This window comes from Oncorhynchus clarkii, chromosome 31 (assembly GCF_045791955.1).
Source record: "Oncorhynchus clarkii lewisi isolate Uvic-CL-2024 chromosome 31, UVic_Ocla_1.0, whole genome shotgun sequence".
NCBI classification, from domain to species: Eukaryota; Metazoa; Chordata; class Actinopteri; order Salmoniformes; family Salmonidae; genus Oncorhynchus; species Oncorhynchus clarkii.
Genome location: NC_092177.1, coordinates 30,770,991 through 30,797,530, shown reverse-complemented (window position 1 = coordinate 30,797,530; position 26,540 = coordinate 30,770,991). Strand labels below are relative to the sequence as shown.

General features: G+C 45.7%; 1 pseudogene; it reads right to left on the bottom strand.

Annotated features, from left to right (window-relative positions):
* Positions 1–26,540, bottom strand: part of LOC139390899 (piggyBac transposable element-derived protein 4-like) — a 98,060-nt pseudogene that overhangs the window by 14,128 nt on the left and 57,392 nt on the right.

The following is a 26,540-nucleotide window of genomic DNA, read 5'->3' as shown; positions in this document are numbered from 1 at the left end:
TCCTGTGTTTTGCCTTCCACCCAGTACAATGGATCGGATCCCAGCCGGCGAACCCAAACAACGTCGCCGTAAAAGGGGCAAACGAAGCGGTCTTCTGGTCAGGCTCCGGAGACGGGCACATCGCTCACCACTCCCTAGCATACTACTCGCCAATGTCCAGTCTCTTAACAACAAGGTTGATGAAATCCGAGCAAGGGTAGCATTCCAGAGAGACATCAGAGACTGTAACGTTCTTTGCTTCAAGGAAACATGGCTCACTCGAGAGATGCTATCGGAGTCGGTGCAGCCAGCTGGATTCTTCACGCATCTCGCAGACAGAAACAAGCATATTTCTGGTAAGAAGAGGGGCGGGGGGGTATGCCTTATGATTAACCTGTTGCGACGAGCAATCCCGTATCCGGAAGCGTAATTATAGCCTCAAGCTCATTACCATAACGCAACGTTAACTATTCATGAAAATCGCAAATGAAATGAAATAAATATATTGGCTCACAAGCTTAGCCTTTTGTTAACAACACTGTCATCTCAGATTTTCAAAAAATGCTTTTCAACCATAGCTACACAAGCATTTGTGTAAGAGTATTGATAGCTAGCATAGCATAAAGCCTAGCATTCAGCAGGCAACATGTTCACAAAAACAAGAAAAGCATTCAAATAAAATAATTTACCTTTGAAGAACTTCGGATGTTTTCAATGAGGAGACTCTCAGTTAGATAGCAAATGTTCAGTTTTTCCAAAAATATTATTTGTGTAGGAGAAATCGCTCTGTTTTGTTCATCACGTACATCAACTTTTTTCCAAATTAACTCCATAATATCGAAAGAAACATGGCAAACGTTGTTTAGAATCAATCCTCAAGGTGTTTTTCACATATCTATTTGATGATAAATCACTCGTGGCAGTTTGGTTTCTCCTCTGTTCAAAATGGAAAAATGCACTCACCTGGAGATTACGCAATAGTTTCGACGGAGGACACCGAGCGGACACCTGGTAAATGTAGTCTCTTATGGTCAATTTTCCAATGATATGCCTACAAATACGTCACAATGCTGCAAACACCTTGGGGAAACGACAGAAAGTGTAGTCTCATTCCTTGCGCATTCACAGCCATATAAGGAGACATTGGAACACAGCGCATTCAAAATCTGGCTCACTTCCTGTATGAAGTTTCATCTTGGTTTCGCCTGTAGCATTAGTTCTGTGGCACTCACAGACAATATCTTTGCAGTTTTGGAAACGTCAGAGTGTTTTCTTTCCAAAGCTGTCAATTATATGCATAGTCGAGCATCTTTTCGTGACAAAATATCTTGTTTAAAACGGGAACGTTTTTCATCCAAAAATGAAATACTGCCCCCAGAGGTTCAAGAAGTTAATGAGACGTGGTGTGATCATAACAACATACAGGAACTCAAGTCCTTCTGTTCATCTGACTTAGAATTCCTCACAATCAAATGTGGAATTCTCTTCGATTATAATCACATATTCCCTCCCAAGCAGACACATCGATGGCCCTGAACTAACTTTATTTTACTCTATTTAAACTGGAAACCACATATCCTGAGGCTGCATTCATTGTAGCAGGGGATTTTAACAAGGCTAATCTGAAAACAAGACTCCCTAAATTCTATCAGCATATCGATTGTGCAACCAGGGCTGGTAAAATCCTGGATCATTGTTATTCTAACTTCCGCGACGCATATAAGGCCCTCCCCCGCCCTCCCCCGCTCTCCTTTCGGAAAAGCTGACCACGACTCCATTTTGTTGCTTCCAGCCTACAGACAGAAACTAAAACAAGAAGCTCCCGCGCTCAGGTCTGTTCAACGCTGGTCCGACCAATCTGATTCCACGCTTCAAGACTTCTTCGATCACGTGGATTGGGATATGTTCCGCATTGCGTCGAACAACAACATTGACGAATACGCTGATTTGGTGAGCGAGTTCATTAGAAAGTGCATCGGCGATGTCCACCTGTAGTAAATTCAATTGATTGGACATGATTTAGAAAGGCACACACCTGTCAATATGAGGTGGTCACCTCCCTGACCAAGAACCCAATGGTCACTCTGACTGAGCTCTAGAGTTCCTCTCAGGAGATGGGAGAACCTTCCAGAAGAACAATCATCTCTGCAGCACTCAACCAATCAGCCCTTTATGATAGAGTGGCTAGACAGAAGCCACTCCTCAGTAAAAGGCACCTGACAGAAACAAGTTTCTCTGGTCTGATGAAACCAAGATTGAACTCTTTGGCCTGAATCCCAAGTGTCACATCTGGAGGAAACCTGGCACCATTCCAACGGAGATGTATAGTGGTGGCAGCATCATGCTGTGGTGAGTTTTTTTAGCGGCAGGGACTGGGAGACTAGTCAGGATCGAGGAAAAGATTAATGGAGCAATGAAGTATAGTGGTGGCAGCATCATGCTGTGGTGAGAGATCCTTGATGAAGACCTGCTCCAGAATACTCAAAACCTCAGACTGGGGTGAAGGTTCACCTTCCAACAGGACAATAGCAATGGCCCTAAGCACACAGCCAGGGAGTGGCTTCAGAACAAGTCTCTGAATGTCCTTGTGTGGCCCAGCCAGAGCCTGGACTTGAACCCGATCTAACATCTCAGAGACCTGAAAATAGCTGTACAGGGACACTCCCAATCCAACCGGACAGAGCTTGAGAGGATCTGCAGAGAAGAATGGGAGAAACTCTCCAAATACAGGTGTGCCAAGCCTGTAGCGTCATACCCAAGAATGTAATCACTGACAAAGGTGCTTCAACAAAGTGCTGAAAGTACTGAATACTTATGTAAATGTGACATTTCTGTTTTTTATTTTGAATACATTTGCAAACATTTCTCCAAAACTGTTTTTGCTATGTGATTATGGGGTATTGTGTGTAGATTGATGAGGGGAAAAAACAATGTTATCCATTTCAGCATAAGGCTGTAACGTAAAACTAAACCTATATTATACAAAAAACTATACTTACCTTGGTCTAAACAACGGCGCCACAGGTAACTTCAACAAAGCTGTGAACGATCTGAGAAACAATGCAAGAAGGGCCTTCTACGCAATCAAAAGGAACATAACATTTGACATACCAATTAGGATCTGGCAAAAAATACTTGAATCAGTTATAGAACCCGTTGTCCTTTATTGTTGTGAGGTCTGGGGTCCGTTCACCAACCAAGACTTCACAAAATGGGACAAATATCAAATTAAGACTGCATGCAGAATTCTGCAAAAATATCCTCAGTGTACAAAGTAAAACATCAAATAATGCATGCAGAGCAGAATTAGGCCAATACCCGCTAATTATCAAAATCCAGAAAAGAGGCATTCATTTTTACAACCACCTCAAAGGAAGCGATTCCCAAACCTTCCACAACAAAGCCATCCCCTACAGTGAGCTGAACCTGGAGAAGCATGCTGATCCTGGGGCTCTGTTCACAAACACAAACAGAGGCCCAGGATAGCAACAGAATTAAACCCAACCAAATCTTGAGAAAACTCAAGTATAATTACTTGACACATTTGAAAGAATTTTGAAAAAAAGAGCACAAACTAGAATGCTATTTGGCCCTAAACAGTGAGTACAAAATGACAGAATACCTGACCACTGTGACTGACCCCAAATTAAGGAAAGCTTTGACTATGTACAGACTCAGTGAGCCTTGCTATTGAGAGAGGCCACAGTAGGCAGACCTGACTCTCAAGAGAAGACAAGCTATGTGCACCCTGCCCACAAAATTAGGTGGAAACTGAGCTGCACTTCCCAACGTTCTGGCAAATGTATGACCATATTGGAGACACATTTTTCCCTCAGATTACACAGAACCATAAAGAATTTGAAAATGAATCCAATTTTGATAAACTCCCGTATCTATTGGGTGAAATACCACAGTGTGCCATCACAGCAGCAATATTTATGAACTTTTGCCACAAGGGCAACCAGTAAAGAACAAACACCGTTGTAAAAACTAACCATGTTTATTTATTTTCCCTTTTGTACTTTAACTATTTGCACAGCGTTACAACACTGTATACGGTGGCTTGTGAAAGCATTCACCCCCTTGGCATTTTTACAATTTTGTTGCCTTACAACCTGGAATTCAAATTGATTTTGGGGGAGTTTGTTTCATTCGATTTACACAACATGCCTACCACTTTGAAGAGGCAAAATATGTTTTATTGTGAAACAAACAAGAAATTAGACAAACAACTGAAAACTTGAGCATGCATAACTATTCCCCCCCCCCCCCCCAAGTCATTACTTTGTAAAGCCACCTTTTACCTTTTGCAGCAATTACAGCTGCAAGTCTCTTGGGGCTTGTCTCTTTAAGCTTGGCACATGTAGCCACTGGGATTTTTGCCCATTCTTCAAGGCAAAACTGCTCCAGCTCCTTCAAGTTGGATGGGTTCTGCTGGTGTACAGCAATCTTTAAGTCAGACTGATTCTCAATTGGATTGAGGTCTGGGCTTTGACTAGGCCATTCCTAGACATTTAAATGTTTCCCCTTAAACCACTTGAGTGTTGCTTTAGCAGTATGCTTAAGTTCATTGTCCTGCTGGAAGGTGAACCCCCGTCCCAGTCTCAAATCTCTGGAAGACTGAAACAAGTTTCCCTCAAGAATTTCCCTGTGTTTTGCGCCATCCATCATTACCTAAAGATTTTGACCAGTTTCCCAGTCCCTGCCGATGAAAAACATCCCCACAGCATACTGATGCTGATGGTGTTCTGTGTTCGGTTTGCGCCAGACATAGTGTTTTTCTTGATGTCCAAAAATCTCAATTTTAGTCTCATCTGACTAGAGTAATTTCTTCCATATGTTTGGAGAGTCTGCCACATGCCTTTCGGTGAACACCAATCACGTTTGCTTAGTTTTTTCTTTAAGAAATGCTTTTTTCTGGCCACTCTTCTGTAAGCCCAGCTCTGTTTTTTATTTTACCTTTATTTAACTAGGCAAGTCGGTTAAGAACAAATTCTTATTTTCAAAGACGGCCTAGGAACAGTGGGTTAACTGCCTGTTCAGGGGCAGAAAGACAGATTTGTACCTTGTCAGCTCGGGGGTTTGAACTTGTAACCTTCTGGTTACTATTCCAACACTAGGCTACCCTGCCGCCCCAGGGTAGTGTACGGCTTAAAGTGGTCCTATGGACCGATACTCCAATCTCCGCTGTGGAGCTTTGCAGCTCCTTCAGGGTTATCTATGGTGTCTTTGCTGCCTCTCTGAGTTTTGGTGGGCGGCCCTCTCTTGGCAGGTTTGTTGTGGTGCCATATTCTTTCCATTTTTTTAAAAAATGTATTGTAATGTTGCTCCGTGGGATGTGCTTGGTGGTGCCCCTTAATTAGTGGTGTTGCAGACTCTGGGGCCTTTTAGAACAGGTGTATATATACTGAGATCATGTGACAGATCATGTGACACTTACAGTGCCTTGCGAAAGTATTCGGCCCCCTTGAACTTTGCGACCTTTTGCCACATTTCAGGCTTCAAACATAAAGATATAAAACTGTATTTTTTTGTGAAGAATCAACAACAAGTGGGACACAATCATGAAGTGGAACAACATTTATTGGATATTTCAAACTTTGTTAACAAATCAAAAACGGAAAAATTGGGCATGCAAAATTATTCAGCCCCTTTACTTTCAGTGCAGCAAACTCTCTCCAGAAGTTCAGTGAGGATCTCTGAATGATCCAATGTTGACCTAAATGACTAATGATGATAAATACAATCCACCTGTGTGTAATCAAGTCTCCGTATAAATGCACCTGCACTGTGATAGTCTCAGAGGTCCGTTAAAAGCGCAGAGAGCATCATGAAGAACAAGGAACACACCAGGCAGGTCCGAGATACTGTTGTGAAGAAGTTTAAAGCCGGATTTGGATACAAAAAGATTTCCCAAGCTTTAAACATCCCAAGGAGCACTGTGCAAGCGATAATATTGAAATGGATGGAGTATCAGACCACTGCAAATCTACCAAGACCTGGCCGTCCCTCTAAACTTTCAGCTCATACAAGGAGAAGACTGATCAGAGATGCAGCCAAGAGGCCCATGATCACTCTGGATGAACTGCAGAGATCTACAGCTGAGGTGGGAGACTCTGTCCATAGGACAACAATCAGTCGTATATTGCGCAAATCTGGCCTTTATGGAAGAGTGGCAAGAAGAAAGCCATTTCTTAAAGATATCCATGAAAAGTGTTGTTTAAAGTTTGCCACAAGCCACCTGGGAGACACACCAAACATGTGGAAGAAGGTGCTCTGGTCAGATGAAACCAAAATTGAACTTTTTGGCAACAATGCAAAACGTTATATTTGGCGTAAAAGCAACACAGCTGGACACACCATCCCCACTGTCAAACATGGTGGTGGCAGCATCATGGTTTGGGCCTGCTTTTCTTCAGCAGGGACAGGGAAGATGGTTAAAATTGATGGGAAGATGGATGGAGCCAAATACAGGACCATTCTGGAAGAAAACCTGATGGAGTCTGCAAAAGACCTGAGACTGGGACGGAGATTTGTCTTCCAACAAGACAATGATCCAAAACATAAAGCAAAATCTACAATGGAATGGTTCAAAAATAAACTTATCCAGGTGTTAGAATGGCCAAGTCAAAGTCCAGACCTGAATCCAATCGAGAATCTGTGGAAAGAACTGAAAACTGCTGTTCACAAATGCTCTCCATCCAACCTCACTGAGCTCAAGCTGTTTTGCAAGGAGGAATGGGAAAAAATTTCAGTCTCTCGATGTGCAAAACTGATAGAGACATACCCCAAGCGACTTACAGCTGTAATTGCAGCAAAAGGTGGCGCTACAAAGTATTAACTTAAGGGGGCTGAATAATTTTGCACGCCCAATTTTTCAGTTTTTGATTTGTTAAAAAAGTTTGAAATATCCAATAAATGTCGTTCCACTTCATGATTGTGTCCCACTTGTTGTTGATTCTTCACAAAAAAAATACAGTTTTATATCTTTATGTTTGAAGCCTGAAATGTGGCAAAAGGTCGCAAAGTTCAAGGGGGCCGAATACTTTCGCAAGGCACTGTATATGGCACACAGGTGGACTTTATTTAACTAATTATGTGACTTCTGAAGGTCATTGGTTGCACCAGATCTTATTTAGGGGCTTCATAGCAAAGGGGTGAATACATATGCACGTACCACTTTTCCGTTTTGTATTTCTTAAAAAGAGAAATAAACAAGTCATTTTTTTTTATTTCACTTCACAAATTTTGACTATTTTGTGTATTTCCATTACATGAAATCCAAATAAAAATCTATTTAAATTACAGGTTGTAATGCACCAAAATAGGAAAAACGCCAAGAGGGATGAATACTTTTGCAAGGCACTGTATTGTGATCATGGGATGCCAGAGTTGTGTGTTTGGGAGGTATTTAAGATGGATTTTGACATTTCATGGGGTTTCTATGGGGAAGGCGGGGGTAGAATCAGCTTATTACCTACAGTACTTCTAAACGCTCCAGCATTTGACCTAAAAACTGTCTGGGATACTGACAAACGACCAGGCAAGTGTTATAATGGGCCCAGAAGTGTTTTTGCATAAACTTCCCCTTTAAGCTGATATAAAAGTAGAATGTTCCAAGTTTCCTTTGGAAATTTTGCGAATGTAATGTTTACTGTTCATTTTGTATTGTTCATTTCACTTTTGTTTGTTATATATTTCACTTGCTTTGGCAATGTAAACATATATTTTCCATGCCATTAAAGGCCTTTAAATTAAATTGAATTGAATTGAAAGGCAGAGAGAGAGAGAGAGAGAGAGAGAGAGAGAAAGAAAGAAAGAAAGAAAGAAAGAAAGAGTGACAGAGAAAGAGAAAGAGATTGTGTATGCGAGAGAGAGAATGGGAGAGAGTATGAAATATTGCAGTGAGGGAGAGAGAGAGAGAGAGAGAGAGAGAGAGAGAGAGGATATGAATAAAACATCCCATCCAGATTGACTGGCAGAGAACGTGCAGCAGTCTAACAGTGAGTAAGCCAAATGGTTATTCACAACCTCTCTCTCTCTCGCTCGCATTATGGCAAATCCATGTAATTGTCCGTCAGATTTCCCAATCTCTCCTGAACAGAGAAGCCCATTTGTATACCTAAATAATTACCAACTCTCCTCTCTCCCTGGTCTAACTTTCACACTGGTAGTATCATCTCTAACATCAGTCAGTTAGCATAGGGAGTGCGTGGTGGAAACCACAACCAAGCAAAAGTCTACAATGCTGTATGCTACAACATTATAATATGCTACATGTCACTCATTACACATTGTTTGTCAAGCTACATTCCTTGCCTCGTTATGCTACAGTACATGCAGCAACATTTAACAAGGAATCTCCACCCAAAAACTATCTTTTGGTATTTGTTTCATTAGTCCGTTGTTGACATAGTCCCAAAATGTTTTGCTCATCAGCACTCAAGTTTTCAAGATATGTAAATTTTATAATGGGTTGGCAGAGTAGCCTAGTGGTTAGAGCATTGGGCCAGTAACTGAAAGGTTGCCAGATCAAATCCCCGAGCTGATAAGGTAAAAATCTGTCGTTCTACCCCTGAACAAGGAAGTTAACCCACTGTTCCTAGGCCGTCGTTGTAAATAAGAATTTGTTCTTAACTGACTTGCCTAGTTAAAAAAATAACTTCTATAATACAGAAATCATCCCCACATGATGCATTTTTTATCATACAGTATAATGCAAAAATCAGCATCATATGATGCATAATGAATAATACGGGGAGTTTTAATAAGAATTGCTGGTGAAAACCCATAGGTATACACTAAACCCAGACAAATACGATATTGGCTGTTTTACATTAGGCTGGGGAATGTCACTGATACTAGCAAACAAAACCTTCTCTCGCTAACTAAACCATCTTTCTCTCGTTCTCTCTTGCTCATTCTCTATCTCATTCACAGACTCTTCCCTAAAGAGGGCAACAGAAGCCGTAGACCGTGGCAACAGCAGCAGCAGGGGGGAAGATGGATTTGAGATGTCCCTGTTTCATCTGTTTCCCATACTCTCCTCCCTGGCTTTTTAATTGCAGGTGGTCCAAGGAGAGCCAGCGTACTGAAGGCTCAAGATTGCTCCAAAATGGCCGCAGGTGGCGAGGGACAGGGATCAGAGTGGATGTGAGTGATAATAAAACTCCCAACGTCCCCAATGAGCTTAACCTGCTTCTATCTGTCCCCACCTGTCTGTTTCCCTCTTTCTTGCTCAGTCTCTCTCTCTCTTTCTCTCATCCTTCTCTGTGTATCACTTTCCTTTGCTGCTTTTTTCTGTCCATCACGGTTTCTATCTCCTCTTTTTCCGTCTGTCCATAGCGCTTTCTATCTCCTCTTTTTCATGTGATGATATTAGTGTATAGGAGTCCCCTGCTGCTGCTCGCCTGCCGTTTAACACAGAGACAGCAAGTGCTCAGGGTTTTAACTGTAATACCCAACACCAAAACAGAACCACTGTCCACATTGGCCGCTGACTGTGTCTGTCCGTCCGTCCGTCCGTCCGTCCGTCAGTCCGTCCAGCCGCTTGTTCGTCCTTCAGTCCGTCCGTCTGTCTGTCCATCCGTCCGTCCGTCCGTCCGTCCGTCCGTCCGTCCGTCCGTCCGTCTGTCTGTCTGTCCGTCCGTCCGTCCGTCCGTCCGTCCGTCCGTCCGTCCGTCCGTCTGTCCGTCCATCCGTCCGTCTGTCTGTCTGTCCGTCCGTCCGTCCGTCTGTCTGTCTATCTATCCGTCTGTATGTGTATACACATTAACATCACCCGTTTGAAGGTGAGCTGGGTTCCATTGTACTGCTGATCTGAACTATCAGTGGCTTAGTCAGCAATGGGCTTTGGAGCAGTTCAACCAGCCAGCTTTAAGGACGGAGCAGTTCAATCAGCCAGATTTAAGGACAGAGCAGTTCAATCAGCCAGCTTTAAGGACAGAGCAGTTCAATCAGCCAGCTTTAAGGACAGAGCAGTTCAATCAGCCAGATTTAAGGACAGAGCAGTTCAATCAGCCAGCTTTAAGGACAGAGCAGTTCAATCAGCCAGATTTAAGGACAGAGCAGTTCAATCAGCCAGCTTTAAGGACAGAGCAGTTCAATCAGCCAGATTTAAGGACAGAGCAGTTCAATCAGCCAGATTTAAGGACGGAGCAGTTCAATCAGCCAGCTTTAAGGACGGAGCAGTTCAATCAGCCAGATTTAAGGGCGGAGCAGTTCAATCAGCCAGCTTTAAGGACGGAGCAGTTCAATCAGCCAGATTTAAGGACAGAGCAGTTCAATCAGCCAGATTTAAGGACGGAGCAGTTCAATCAGCCAGTTTAAAGGACACACACAGAGACACACACACACACATGCACATAGAAACACACACACAGACACGCACAAGCACGAACACACACGCACACAGGCTAAAATAAACTTGATGCAGACCAGGCCCCTGCAGAGTGTCAATCAGTCTCTGATGCTCAGCTTTGACATGTTGGATCATTGTTATCCGGTGGGGAGCAGGGGTGTGCTGCCCTCGTTTAGCGTATTCATTCAGTTTATGTGTGTGTTTGTGTGCGCGTGTGCGTGTGTGTGAATGCGTGCGCGCGTGTGTGTGGGTGTGTGTGTGTGTAAGTGAGCCTGTGGAGTTCTCCAACTCAGTAAAGAGGTTATTGAATTTTAGCGCAGGTGCAAACTAAAGAAAAAAACACTTTGCTTAAGTCTACATCTTATCCTGTCCCAGGTCCCCTCTAGGCTACGTTCCCTTTGTTTATGCCAAAATCACGCCGACTCTCTCTCTCTCACCCTCCTCTCCCCTTCTAAAATGAAATCAATATTACCATGTCAACTTACATTTTCCTTCCTTGCTGATGAACTGACAGTGCACACACACACTCTTACTCACACACACACTCACTTTAGAGCAAAGGCTGTCATTCGTGTCTCTGATCGCTGTGAGATGGTTCTGCAGAATACTCCGTGTTTACAGCTTAAACACTAAGCATCTGGTAAAGTGGTAAAGAGCATCCCAACACACACACACACACACACCCTACCCTCTCTGAAGACTCTCCATATGGTCCTGAGGAGCTATAGCAAATCAAGCGTAGAGCAGGGGTAAGTAGCCCATCCTGTTGGATACCATCAAGGAGAAATAGGAATGAGAAAAGCTCCATTTAGTGCTTTTAAAGTAAACAGGAAAGCAGCCTAAAGGTCAATGCCTCACTCTCTCTCATCCTACCTCTCACTCTCTCTCATGTGTCCTCTCACTCTCGCTCATCCTACCTCTCACTCTCTCTCATGCTTCCTCTCACGCTGTCTCATCCTACCTCTCACTCTCTCTCATCCTACCTCTCACTCTCTCATGCTCACTCTTTCTCACCCTCTCTCAAGCTTCCTCTCACTCTATCTCATCTTCCCTCTCACTCTCTCTCATCCTCCCTCTCACTCTCTCTCATCCTACCTCTCACTCTCTCTCATCCTCCCTCTCACTCTCTCTCATGCTTACTCTCTCTCATCCTACCTCTCACTCTCTCTCATGCTTCCTCTCACTCTCTCTCATCCTACCTCTCACTCTCTCTCATCCTACCTCTCACTCTCTCATGCTTACTCTTTCTCACACTCTCTCATGCTTCCTCTCACTCTCTCTCATCCTCCCTCTCACTCTCTCTCATCCTTCCTCTCACTCTGTCTCATCCCTCCTCTCACTCTCTCTCATCCTACCTCTCACCCTCTCTCATGCTTCCTCTCACTCTCTCTCATCCTCCCTCTCAATCTCTCTCATGCTTCCTCTCTCTCTCTCTCATCCTACCTCTCACTCTCTCTTATGCTTCCTCTCACTCTCTCTCATCCTACCTCTCACTCTCTCTCATGCTTCCTCTCACTCTCTCTCATCCTCCCTCTCACTCTCTCTCATCCTTCCTCTCACTCTGTCTCATCCCTCCTCTCACTCTCTCTCATCCTACCTATCACCCTCTCTCATGCTTCCTCTCACTCTCTCTCATCCTCCCTCTCAATCTCTCTCATGCTTCCTCTCTCTCTCTCTCATCCTACCTCTCACTCTCTCTTATGCTTCCTCTCACTCTCTCTCATCCTACCTCTCACTCTCTCTCATGCTTACTCTCTCTCATCCTAACTCTCACTGTCTCTCATCCTTCCTCTCACTCTGTCTCATCCTTCCCCTCACTCTCTCTCATCCTACCTCTCACTCTCTCTCATCCTCCCTCTCACTCTCTCTCATGCTTACTCGCTCTCATCCTACCTCTCACTGTCTCTCATCCTTCCTCTCACTCTGTCTCATCCTTCCTCTCACTCTCTCTCATCCTACCTCTCACTCTCTCTCATCCTCCCGCTTACTCTCTCTTATCCTCCCTCTCTCTCATGCTTCCTCTCACTCTCTCTCATCCTACTTCTCACTATCTCTCATGCTTACTCTCTCTCATCCTACCTCTCACTGTCTCTCATCCTTCCTCGCACTCTGTCTCATCCTTCCTCTCACTCTGTCTCATCCTTCCTCTCACTCTCTCTCATCCTACCTCTCACTCTCTCTCATCCTCCCTCTCACTCTCTCTCATGCTTACTCTCTCTCATCCTACCTCTCACTGTCTCTCATCCTTCCTCTCACTCTGTCTCATCCTTCCTCTCACTCTCTCTCATCCTACCTCTCACTCTCTCTCATGCTTCCTCTCACTCTCTCTTATGCTTCCTCTCACTCTCTCTCATCCTACCTCTCACTCTCTCTCATCCTACCTCTCACTCTCTCTCATCCTCCCTCTCACTCTCTCATGCTTACTCGCTCTCATCCTACCTCTCACTGTCTCTCATACTTCCTCTCACTCTGTCTCATCCTTCCTCTCACTCTCTCTCATCCTACCTCTCACTCCCTCTCACTCTCTCTCATGCTTACTCTCTCTCATCCTCCCTCTCTCTCATGCCTCCTCTCACTCTCTCTCATCCTACCTCTCACTCTCTCTCATTCTACATCTCACTCTGTCTCATCCTACCTCTCACTCTGTCTCATCCTACCTCTCACTCTCTCTCATTCTTACTCTCTCTCATCCTACCTCTCACTGTCTCTCATCCTTCCTCTCACTCTGTCTCATCCTTCCTCTCACTCGCTCTCATCCTACATCTCACTCTGTCTCATCCTACATCTCACTCTGTCTCATCCTACCTCTCACTCTGTCTCATCTTACCTCTCTCTCTCTCTCATGCTTACTCTCTCTCATCCTACCTCTCACTGTCTCTCATCCTTCCTCTCACTCGCTCTCATCCTACATCTCACTCTGTCTCATCCTACATCTCACTCTGTCTCATCCTACCTCTCACTCTGTCTCATCCTACCTCTCACTCACTCTTCTTCCCTTGCACTTTCTCTTTCCTCCTTCTGACACACACACACACACACACACACACACCCAAACACACACACACACACACTCTCTCTTCACTGTAGATACGATCAATAAGGTAGAGGAGCCCTGAGGAAGCACACTGAGTAGGACGGTAAACTCTCTCTGACCCATCAAAGACTATCTGTCTGTCCCACTCCATACGCCACCCTTTAACCTCTCACCCTGCTCCTAATCAGCCCATTGGCCACCTCCACCGTCTCACTCTGGTTCTGAGCTTCTGATTGGCCACCTCTACCATTTCAATACAGCTCTACACATTTGATTGGTCCACTCGTATCTTAAAGGAAATGTAGAATTCAATATTTGTATTATTTGGAAACAAATTATATAAAAAATAAATCTTGTTATTGACACGATTATTATTGGAGACCACATTTAGAGATGCTTATCACAGAAGCCAACCTATAGAAATGCCGTTTTGTTTGATTTGCATCCAGCTGGACTTTTTTGCAACTAGCAGAGCTTCTTTCATTTCATGTCACTAAAGGTAGACGGCTAAATGACATTGCCACGAACAGGACCACAGATATCGCGCAGAGCGAGACACAAGGCTTCGCTCTTAGACAGTCACACACATGTGCCCGGTTTCACCTTCACGCTGCTACAACGTGGTAGCTACGGGACCAGAACAGTGGAGGAGTTTAGCCTCGCACTTCAACGCGCTTAGTTGTTTGCGGAAATTGACCCACTATGCCCTTTACATTGAGCATAATACGTCGTATCGCTGAGTGTACTTTAAAACAGAATAACACATTTGGAGTTCAATACGCTGGTACATGTGTGTGTGTGTGTGTGTGTGTGTGTGTGTGTGTGTGTGTGTGTGTGTGTGTGTGTGTGTGTGTGTGTGACTCCAGGGAATTGACTAATGGAAGTATCATCCAACACCCAAACAGAAGAACTCACATAACACAAGATATGGGTCCAGGGCAACAGTACTTCAAATCTCAGGAAGGCAACGTCACTTAGCCGTCAACCACACAATGTCAGCATTCCAGATCTCTCTCTCTCTTTCACATCTCTCCCACCTGTTATATTTTATTCAGTCTATTCCATCCTATTCCGTCCTTTTTCTCTCTCAGTGGCTGATTGCTTTATCACAAGTCAACTCTCACATCATCCGCAGAGAGCATCAACTGCTCAGGGTTAAATGCCGCTAAAGAGAATTCAAGGGAAAGCATTTTTGTTTTTGATAGCTCGGTTTGTGTGGTTCGATATGACTGCACTCCTGATGGGATGCTGGTCCTTTCTGAGTCTTCTATTGCGCCCACAGCAGTGTTATTCATCCATCCACAGTAGGCTTCAGAAGTCTTTTGGGTTTGTGAAGGAGGTTCTTCGTGGTGCTGCAGTGACCCCAAGTGGCCAAGAGGAGAATTGACACTGCTAATTTAAACCCAGATAATAGGGCTCAGGTGGAGATGGAGCTCTCTCTGAGACTCATTCAAACACACATGGTAACACATCGCAACCATGTACACACACCTAGTCATGACAGGTATTCAGGCTAAGGAGTTGACTGGTAACACTTGTGCGAGCAAGTGAGCTGAGTAGCATGCCAGTCTCTGTGTGTGTTAGCATGTCTTTGAAGACAGAGAAAGGAACGGACAGAATTAAATCTCCCTGCAAGGTTTCTGTGAGGGAGAGGAAGCAAGGGAGGGAGAAGCGGATGAAGAGAGGGAGGAGAGGAAGAGAATAGAGGGAAAGGCAAATCTCCCTGACAGTCTAATTTAGTGCACACATGTTTGTACCCAGCAGGGTCAGCGTAAAATGTAATCATCCCACCCCCCCGCACACACACAACATTGCGTAGTGCGCTCACACACACAGACACACACTCATACACACCTGTAACCACGCAGCAAGGCGAGTTTCAGCATCTCTCAGCCCTCTCAGCCCTCTGAGGTGTTTAAATCAGCTTCAGTTCACAGAGCTGCAATAGTGTGTGTGTGTGTGTGTGTGTGTGTGTGTGTGTGTGTGTGTGTGTGTGTGTGTGTGTGTGTGTGTGTGTGTGTGTGTGTGTGTGTGCTTTCGTGCGTGTGTGTGTGTTACTTGGGTGGGGTGGGGGGGCTCCTGACAGGTGGGTTGAAGGCCTGTTCATCTCCACTGGGCTGTGGCGGCTCCTCTCTCCTTCTCTCTCTCTCTCTCTCTCTCTTTCTCACTGTCTGTCTCTAGTGTGGATCAAAGTCTCCTGCCAGCCCAGAACAGACAAACACACTGACACACTGTCTCTGTCTCCTCTGTCTCTACTGGCACTACAGTCTTCCTGACTTGATCATACTCCTAGAATGTACTGTTCTGTATGTTCCCCCTGGCACATGTCCTGAGGTAGATACAAGTAACCAGCAGCTAGCGAGGATGAGAGGAAGAGAGATATAGACAAAATTGTTGAGTGAAAGAGAGGGGGGGAACAGACGCAGGTGAGAGATTTGGAGGTAAGCATGAAATAATGCTATCATTCTACACATTTGTAGGGAGTCACCTTTGAGGGATTGTTAGCAAGATATTCAGGACTGCTCTGGAGGAAATTTGAAAACAGAGGAGATAGAGAAAACTTTGCCATCACTTTGTCTGTAGTGAAACAATTATCTTTGAAGCCAGTGTTTATCTGTCAGAGAGTTTTTCTTCTTTCCCTGTGTTTCTCTTTTTACTATTTCCCCCCCAAACAAAACAGTGCGTGTTTGATAGATGTGTTGATACCATACCGGCTCATGTTTCGTTTGTGCTGACACTCTGGCTTCACTGTTAAAAGCTCTATGATTGAGAGATAATTCAGAGAAACAGAGAGATATACTGTAGAGAGAGAGAGAGAGAGAGAGAAAGAAAGAAAGAAAGAAAGCGAGAGAGAGAGAGAGAGAGAGAGAGAGAGAGAAAGAGAGAGAGAGAGAGAGAGAGCGAGAGAGAGAGAGAGAGAGAGAGAAAGAGAGAGAGAGCTAGAGAGAGAGAGGGAGAGAGAGAGAGAGAGAGAGAGAGGATTGGAAGTGAATGTGATGAAATTACATTCAATATATTCCACGACACTCTTTCTCTCTTAATGAAATATGTTTCTCCCTCTCTCTCTCTCTCTCTCTCTCTCTCTACTCGATTCCTGTCCAGAAGCCTCGTCTCTATCGATTGAACAAGTCATCTCTGAGAGCTGGAATTCCAATGCACAGTTTAATAAGAGTGATGTTACAGATGCCAAGTTGTGTGTGTGTGAGTGCTAAAGTCAGTGATCCATCAAACTTTTTATACATCATAATGTCAATGGGAGAAATGCTAGGTGTGTTTTTCACTTTAGCTCTGCCTCAGACATACAGGCTTTATCTTATGTTAATAAAACACTATTTTGATTCTATTGCCTTAGCATAGATCCATGAGGATGAGATCAGTCATGTCTGGTGAGCCTCTGTAATTGCACATGTATACAGTGTTTCTTTCAAGTATTCGTTTCGGTGTTTAGGGATACGCACCCAGGCGTATTCATTAGGAGCCTCTATTACAGTACAGACAGCCAGGATTGAGAAGTGGGTTTGATTCTAGACACATGAAATGTGGGATGTATACGGAGGGTCCGGGGCAACAGGAGACGAACAGCAGAGGGGCTAATGACCTTGGAGATGGGGAAAGAGACGATAAACCGGAGGGAGAGCGGGACAGCCATACCTTCCGCCGGAGACGATACCGGGGAGCTAGGGTCTGGTGGCGGTCCGTTTGTCTATACCTGGAGGTGGCCTTGAGAAAAGCAGACCAGGATCTCTTACAGGTACAGCGGCGGACAAACATCTGGGCCAAAGGTATGCCGACCTCTTCCTCTAGCTCAGGGAAGAGTGGGGGCTGATATAACCCAGGGAACACTCAAAGAGCGGGAGACCCGTGGCAGAGCAAGGCAGGGTGTTGCGGGCATATTCGACCCACACTAGTTGCTGGCTCCAGGTGGTTGGGTTGGCAGAGACCAGGCAGCGAAGAGTCGTCTCCAGGTCTTGGTTGGCTTGCTCGCCTTCCAGAACCGAGACGAGAACTGAGGACCGTCAGAGACCATGTCCACTGGGAGTCTATGGATCCGGAAGACGTGCTGCACCATGAGCTGGGCCGTCTCTTTGGCAGACTGTAGCTTGGAAAGGAATGAAGTTGCTGTTTTATGCGTAAGAGCAAAACCTGTTTGTGTGAAATATTGCACAGGGCAGTTGGTCGTTAGCATAAGCTTGTCTGGCATTACAGGCGTCAGTATATCCCATAAGTGAAATACCGAAACTAATACTTGAAAGAGAAATTTAGGTTACGACCGTAACCCCGGGTTCTCTGATAGTATGAGTGAGGTATTTCACCAGGCCACACTTCTTGCATGAGCGAGGAGGAGGTGTTGCTTATTTTTTAATTACTCAGAGACGCTGCGTCAGAACTTTTGAAGGGTAGGAGGGACACCTAGACGCACACGTCCTCGACGTCCAGCCAATCCTGGCTAGCGTAATAACAAATACATTGGGGGCGTATCCCTTAGTGAAATACCTCACTCATACTGTCAGAGAACCGGTGTTGCGGTCGTGACCTAAAATGTATATTATTAATGTCATGGGGGGATAAGTTCATACACTATACAGTACATACAAAGGTATGTGGACACCACTTAAAACTTGTGGATTCAGTTATGCAATCTCCATAGACAAACATTGGCAGTATAATGGTCATAGGATAGGATGCCACCTTTCCAACAAGTCAGTTTATCAAATCTCTGCCCTGCTAGAGCTGCCCCGGTCAACTGTAAGTGCTGTTATTGTAAAGTGGAAATGTCTAGGAGCATCAACGGCTCAGCCGCGAAGTGGTAGGCCACACAAGCTCACAGAACGGGACCGCCGAGTCTGAAGCACGTAGTGCATAAAAATCATCTGTCCTTGGTTGCAATACCGAGTTCCAAACTGCCTCTGGAAGCAACGTCAGCACAATAACTGTTCGTCGGGAGCTTCATGAAGTGGGTTTCCATGGCCGAGTAGCCGCACACAAACCTAAGATCACCATGTGCATTGCCAAGCGTTGGCACAAGTGGTGTAAAGCCAACCACCATTGGGACTCTGGAGCAGTGGAAACATTCTCTGAAGTGATGAATCACGCTTCACCATCTGACAGTCAGACGGACGATTCTGGGTTTGGCGGATGTCAGGAGAACGCTACATGCCCCAATGAATAGTGCCAACTGTAAAGTTTGGGTGGGTGAGGAATAATGGTCTGGGGCTGTTTTTCATGGTTCAGGCTGGGCCCCTTAGTTCCAGTGAAGGGAAATCTTAACACCACAGCTTCCAACTTTGTGGCAACAATTTGGGGATGGCCCTTTCCTGACAATGCCCCCATGATCAAAGCAGGTCCATACAAAAATAGTTTGTCGAGATCGGTGTGGAAGAATTAAACCCCATTAAACATCTTTGTGATCAATTAGAACGCCGACTGCAAGTGCCCGACCTCACTAATGCTCTTGTGGCTGAATGGAAGCAAGTCCCCTCAGCAATGTTCCGACATCTAGTGGAAAGCCTTCCCAGGAGAGTTTTATAGCAGCAAAGCGGGGGACCAGCTCCATATAAATGCCCATGATTTTGAAATGAGATGTTCAAAGAGCAGGTGTCCACATACTTTTGGTTATTTAGTGTATCTGAGCTCCCAGGCACACTTAGAAAGGCTGTAGGCCAAAATGAGTTGTTAATGAGTTTTTAATCATGAATAAGTATTTTTCTGCTAAACAACACAATTTACAGTAGGAATACCAAATGACCAGCAATGCAAATGTTATCGCCGTGTCCTTTGTCAAGGACCTCGACAGTCCAATGTGTGTGCACACTGAGGTATTGGTACTAAACACAGACAGTAGCAGCACTGAGATATAGACAGTGTCACACACAGGTAGTGGCACTCTGTCTTCACTCTCTTGAACCTCTGTACCTGACAGACCCGTTCATTTCCCAGGGAAAAACCTGGGAAATCTACTACTGTCACAGATCGGAGGAAGCAAGACCACCATGACTGACAGTTTACCGCGCATACCGTATTGCATATGTCTGTACTCAACATTAACACGGAAGATGCATGCAGACGTCTGTATGTATCTGATTGATTCATTACAGGCTGGCTGAAGAGTTTGCTTTTTTTCTCTGGTATTTCCGCATCTTCATTAAGACTCCGGGGCATTTGTCTATGAATCTTCAGCCTCAGCGGCTCAGTTTGTGAAGGAAACTGCAGACATTGGGCTGGTTTAAGACCCCGTCTCTTATGAAGCTGTCATTAAGATGACACGTGCGCGCTCACACACACACACGCACACACACACACACACACACGCGCGCGCGCACATGCGCACGCGCACATGATCAAAACACTCCAAAACACACACAAATTAGCACCTGTGGCCAATCAGATGGGTGTTAATTATATGTGACTGTCCTGATACATCATAGGAGTATCAATTATGTTGAGAAATGTCAAATGAAATCACTGCCTCTATGGCTGACAGAATGTCAAGGGCTGTTGAAATTACCAATTGAGGGTAATTGTTATGACATTCCAAAAATATATCTTGATGAGGCTATGAGGCTGACATGGGGCAGAGAGGGAAAGAGAGAGAGACATGAGAAAGCGAGACAAGAGATGGAGAGAGAGACAGTGGAAGAGAGAGAAAGAGGGAGCGAGATAGAAGGAGAGACCGGGGGAGAGAGAACGAGACAAGGAGGGGGAGAGAGATAGAGAGATGCCGAACACAGATAATGTGGCATGTCTGAGAGCCCTTTATCTTGATCTTAATCATGACATGGAGGATCCTGTCAGTCATGGGTGTTGTAATGAACCCTCTGCCCTCTGTCAATACACTGTCTATCAGGCTGCAGCCTCATCAGACCCCATTACCCTGTCTCAGAGAGGTCCCTACGGACCAGCCACACACACTGAGACAGGAGAGGAGAGGCATGGAAGGGAGGGATATAATAGAAATACAGAGAGGAGCAGACATGAAGAGGGGGACAAGACAGAGAGAGAGGGTGAGAGAGGGTGAGGGCGAGGACAGGAATCAAACAAGGAAGGAGAGAGAGAGAGAGAGAGAGAGAGAGAGAGCGAGAGAGAGCGAGAGAGAGAGAGGGTGAGAGAGGGTGAGGGCGAGGACAGGAATCAAACAGGGAAGGAGAGAGAGAGAGAGAGAGAGAGAGAGAGAGAGGGTGAGAGAGGGTGAGAGAGGGTGAGGGCGAGGACAGGAATCAAACAAGGAAGGAGAGAGAGAGAGAGAGAGAGAGAAAAAGAGAGTGAGAGAAAGAGAGAGAAACGGGTTAGGTTGATCACCCTGGAGGCTCTGGTTCTTCTCAGATAAGAGAGAAAAACACTCTCCCACTTGTAATTGTTTTCACTAGCGAGTCCCCAGGGCTTGATGGCAAAAATCAGCATAAAAAGATAATTAAAAAGTTGCTGTGGTGTGAATGTGTGCCTGAGCCGGCGCCGGCCCCGTTTGTTTGTTTTTCTGTTTATTTGTCTGAGAAAGAGAGAGACGGCGAGAGAGAGAGAGAGAGAGAGAGAGAGAGAGAGAGAGAGAGAGAGAGAGAGAGAGAGAGAGAGAGAGAGAGAGAGAGAGAGAGAGAGAGAGAGAGAGACAGAGAGAGAGAGAGAGAGAGAGAGAGAGAGAGAGAGAGAGAGAGAGAGAGAGAGAGAGAGAGAGAGAGAGAGAGAGAGAGAGAGAGAGAGAGAGAGAGACGGCGAGAGAGACGGAGAGAGAGAGAGAGAGAGAGAGAGAGAGAGAGAGAGAGAGAGAGAGAGACGGCGAGAGAGAGAGAGAGAGAGAGAGAGAGAGAGAGAGAGAGAGAGAGAGAGAGAGAGAGAGCAAGAGAGAGAGAGAGAGAGAGAGCAAGCAAGAGAGAGAGAGAGAGCGAGAGAGAGAGAGAGAGAGAGACAGAGGCTCACAGAGAGAGAGAGAGAGAGAGGGAGAGACAGAGGCAGAGAGAGACACACAGAGAGACAGAGAGAGGGAGAGACAGAGAGGCAGAGAGAGACAGGGAGAGACAAAGAGTGAGAGAGAGAGACAGAGAGAGAGAGAGAGAGAGAGAGTGAGAGCAGTGATGCCCCAGGGCTGAACACATGAAGATGATTGGACTGGAGTCTGGAGTAAACTTTTCTCTCACCATCCAGCCAGCCAGACACTGGGGTTCTCCTCCGCACCTCCAATAAGGCTCTGGTCAAAAGTGGGCACACTGAATGGGTGTGTAGAGACATGCGCGGTACAAGTTATCAGTTAAATCAAATCAAAATATGATACAATTTTATTTGTCACATACACATGGTTAGCAGATGTTAATGCGAGTGTAGCGAAATGCTTGTGCTTCTAGTTCCGACAAAGCAGTAATAACCAACGAGTAATCTAACCAAACAATTCCAAAACTACTACCTTATACACACAAGTGTAAAGGGATAAAGAATATGTACATAAAGATATATGAATGAGTGATGGTACAGAACGGCATAGGCAAGATGCAGTAGATGGTATCGAGTACAGTATATACATATGAGATGAGTAATGTAGGGCATGTAAACAAAGTGGCATAGTTTAAAGTGGCTAGTGATACATGTATTACATAAAGATGCAGTAGATGATATAGAGTACAGTATATACGTATACATATGAGATAAGTAATGTAGGATATGTAAACATTATATTAAGTAGCATTGTTTAAAGTGGATAGTGATATATTTTTTACATCAATTTCCATCAATTTCCATTATTAAAGTGGCTGGAGTTGAGTCAGTGTGTTGGCAGCAGCCACTCAATGTTAGTGGTGGCTGTTTAACAGTCTGATGGACTTGAGATAGAAGCTGTTTTTCAGTCTCTCGGTCCCTGCTTTGATGCACCTGTACTGACCTCACCTTCTGGATGATAGCGGGGTGAACAGACAGTGGCTCGGGTGGTTGTTGTCCTTGGCCTTCCTGTGACATCGGGTGGTGTAGGTGTCCTGGGGGGCAGGTAGTTTGCCCCCGGTGATGCGCTGTGCAGACCTCACTACCCTCTGGAAAGCCTTACGGTTGTGGGCGGAGCAGTTGCCATACCAGTAGGTGATACAGCCCGACAGGATGCTGTCGATTGTGCATCTGTAGAATTTTGTGAGTGCTTTTGGTAACACGCCAAATTTCTTCACGCTTCTTCACGACGCTGTCTGTGTGGGTGGACCAATTCAGTTTGTCCGTGATGTGTATGCCGAGGAACTTAAAACTTACTACCCTCTCCACTACTGTCCCGTCGATGTGGATAGGGGGGTGCTCCCTCTGCTGTTTCCTGAAGTCCACAGTCCACAATCATCTCCATTCTTTTGTTGACGTTGAGTGTGAGATTATTTTCCTGACACCACACTCCGAGGGCCCTCACCTCCTCCATGTAGGCCAAATCGTCGTTGTTGGTAATCAAGCCTACCACTGTAGTGGTGTCTGCAATCTTGATGATTGAGTTGAAGGCGTGCATGGCCACGCAGTCGTGGGTGAACAGGGAGTACAGGAGAGGGCTCAGAACGCACCCTTGTGGGGTGAGTTTTGAGGAATACATAGGTATTCCTCTTGTCCAGATGGGTTAGGGCAGTGTGCAGTGTGGTTGCATTTGCGTCGTCTGTTGACCTATTTGGGCGGTAAGCAAATTGGAGTGGGTCTAGGGTGTCAGGTAGGGTGGAGGTGATATGGTCCTTGACTAGTCTCTCAAAGCACTTCATAATGACGGAAGTGAGAGCTACGGAGCGGTAGTCGTTTAGCTCCGTTAGCTTAGCTTTCTTGGGAACAAGGACAATGGTGGCCCTCTTGAAGCATGTGGGAACAGCAGACTGGGAAAAGGATTGATTAAATATGTCCGTAAACACACCAGCCAACTGGTCTGCGCATGCTCTGTGGGCGCGGCTGGTGATGCCGTCTGGGCCTGCAGCCTTGCGAGGGTTAACACGTTTAAATGCTTTACTCACGTCGGCTGCAGTGAAGGAGAGTCCTCAGGTATTGGTTGCGGGCCGTGTCAGTGGCACTGTATTGTCCTCAAAGCGAGCAAAAAGGATATTTAGTCTGTCTGGGAGCAAGACATCCTGGTCCGCGACGGGGCTGGTTTTCTTTTTGTAATCCGTGAGTGACTGTAGACCCTGCCACATACCTCTTGTGTCTGAGCCGTTGAATTGTGACCATACATTGTCTCTATACTGACGGTTAGCTTGTTTGATTGCCTTGCGGAGGGAATAGCTACATTGTTTGTATTCGGTTATGTTTCCGGTCTCCTTGCCCTGATTAAAAGCTGTGGTTTGCGCTTTCAGTTTCACGCGAATGCTGCCATCAACCCGCGGTTTCTGGTTTGGGAATGTTTTAATCGTTGCTATCGGTACGACATCGTCAATGAACTCGCTCACCGAATCAGCGTATACGTCAATGTTGTTGTTGGGCGCAATGCGGAACATATCCCAATCCACGTGATCGAAGAAGTCTTGAAGCGTGGAATCAGATTGGTCGGACCAGCGTTGAACAGACCTGAGCGAAGGAGCTTCTTGTTTTAGTTTCTGTCTGTAGGCTGGGAGCAACAAAATGGAGTCGTGGTCAGCTTTTCCGAAAGGAGGGCGGGAGGGCCTTAAATGGGTTGCGAAAGTTAGAATAACAATGATCCAGGGTTTTACCATTCCTGGTTGCGCAATCGATATGCTGATAGAATTTAGGGAGTCTTGTTTTCAGATTAGCCTTGTTAAAATCTCCAGCTACAATGAATGCAGCCTCAGGATATGTGGTTTCCAGTTTGCATAGAGTCAAATAAAGTTCGTTCAGGGCCATCGATGTGTCTGCTTGGGGGGGAATATATACGTCTGTGATAATAATCGAAGAGAATTGGTAGATAATAAGGTCGACATTTGATTGTGAGGAATTCTAAGTCAGGTGAACAGAAGGACTTGAGTTCCTGTATGTTGTTATGATCACACCACGTCTCGTTAATCATAAGGCATACCCCCCGCCCCTCTTCTTACCAGAAAGATGCTTGTTTCTGTTGGTGCGATGCGTGAAGAAACCAGCTGGCTGCACCGACTCCGATAGCGTCTCTCGAGTGAGCCATGTTTCCGTGAAGCAAAGAACGTTACAGTCTCTGATGTCTCTCTGGAATGCTACCCTTGCTCGGATTTCATCAACCTTGTTGTCAAGAGACTGGATATTGGCGAGTAGTATGCTAGGGAGTGGTGCGCGATGTGCCCGTCTCCGGAGCCTGACCAGAAGACCGCTTCGCTTGCCCCTTTTACGGCGTCGTTGTTTTGGGTCGCCGGCTGGGATCTGATCCATTGTCCTGGGTGGAAGGCAGAACACAGGATCCGCTTCGGGAAAGTCATATTCCTGGTCGTAATGATGGTGAGTTGACATTGCTCTTATATCCAGTAGTTCCTCCCGACTGTATGTAATGAAACCTAAGATTACCTGGGGTACCAATGTAAGAAATAACACGTATAAAAACAAAATACTGCATAGTTTCCTAGGAACGCGAAGCGAGGCGGCCATCTCTGTTGGCTCCGGAAGTTATTGCTCATTCTGTGGGCTCACAGAGAGCAATAGAGAAGGGTCTGGACCGGTTGTAATGATTCTACAGATAATAGCTTGATAAACCTGATAAAGTTGAGCACCATCATTTCTAGATGGTATCTTTCTTGTGTTCTGTATTATCCAATATGACACTGGTCGTATGGACACCTTAAGGACACATTAAGCGTTACCAAGATCTGTATTGATTTTGTCCTGAAGCAACTGAGGGGAAGGTGATGGAGCACACGCACACACGTACACACACACATTTAGAACACACACACACACACACACATACACACAGCCACAGACATGTTCACCACAGCGAGTCAGAATAGCATAGCAAGAGACAGGCAATGTTCTTTTCGCATTGTGTTATTGGTTTTCTGCGTACACTGTGTCCCCTCCTTTTGTCTCTCCTCCCCCTCTTCCCCCTTCCATCCATCCCTCACTTCTCATCTAATGACCCCCTCTGCACTTGTAATTGCGAACCTGATCACCTACCAATCATTTTGCGGAGGGGCGTGGGGCGAGGGAGGGGAGGTGCAGAATATAATTCTCTCTCTCCCTCAGAACACTGTCTTCATCGCCATGCCGACAGGCAGCAGTTGCCAGGCGCAGGGAGGGAGATGTGATGTGGTTAGTATTGATCTCTAGAGCGAGCCTGGGCTGTTAACATTTAAAACTCATCCTGTTATGAAAGATAAGAGTGAGGGAAAGAACATGGGGGTGAGAGGATGAGTGCAGGGTAGGTGGCCAAAACTCTCCCTGAGGTGGACTGGACACTGAGCAGTATAATACATCACCACCCCACTGAGCCTCTGCTGCATCCCAAATGGCGCCCTAATCCCTATATAGTGCGCTACTTTTGTGCTCCGGTCAAATGTAGTGCACTGTATAGGTAATAGGGTGCCATTTGGGACGCAGACCTGAGTAGCCCTGCAGCCACCACTGTGTCCTGTGGGATGAGTTGAGGGAGACCAGAACACATGGGTATAGTGTGTTTGTTTGCATGCTGACATCTGTTCGTGCTGTTTTTCTGATACACAGAGCAGTGGATTCTCTTGTCTTCCATCAGGCTGACAAAAGACTATCTGTATCTGTTACGGATATTACAGAAATAAAAAACCTTGATATCTCCAGACGAGACAGAAACACAACGGCGGCGCAGCGGGAAGACACTCTAGTCCTGGCACGATCTGTGCTTCCGGTCACAGAGCCGCCACTAGCCATGCAGGTAATAGAAAAACAATAGCCTCCGCCGAGTGTGTCACACCTACACAGTCAGCAAACCCAATTTATGGAGACCAAATGCGGCCACCCCAGGGGAGTTTTGATTCTTCTGCTCTGTGTGTGTGTGTGTGTGTGTGTGTGTGCGTGCGTGCGTGCGTGCGTGCGTGCGTGTGTGTGTGTGTGTGCGTGCGTGTGTGTGTGCGTGTGTGTGCGTGCGTGTGTGTGTGTGTGAGCGAGTGCCCGTGTGTGTGTGTTATTTCCATTTCTTTTGAAAAGAAGAGAAAAAAGGCTGAAATGACGGGCTGCATCATCACTGGGCCTAGGATGGAGCAGGTGAGAGAAAGGATGAAGGTAAAGACAGAAGATAGAGAGAGAGCAATAGAGAGACAGAGAGAAAGAGAGAATGAAAAGGGAGCGTCGAGT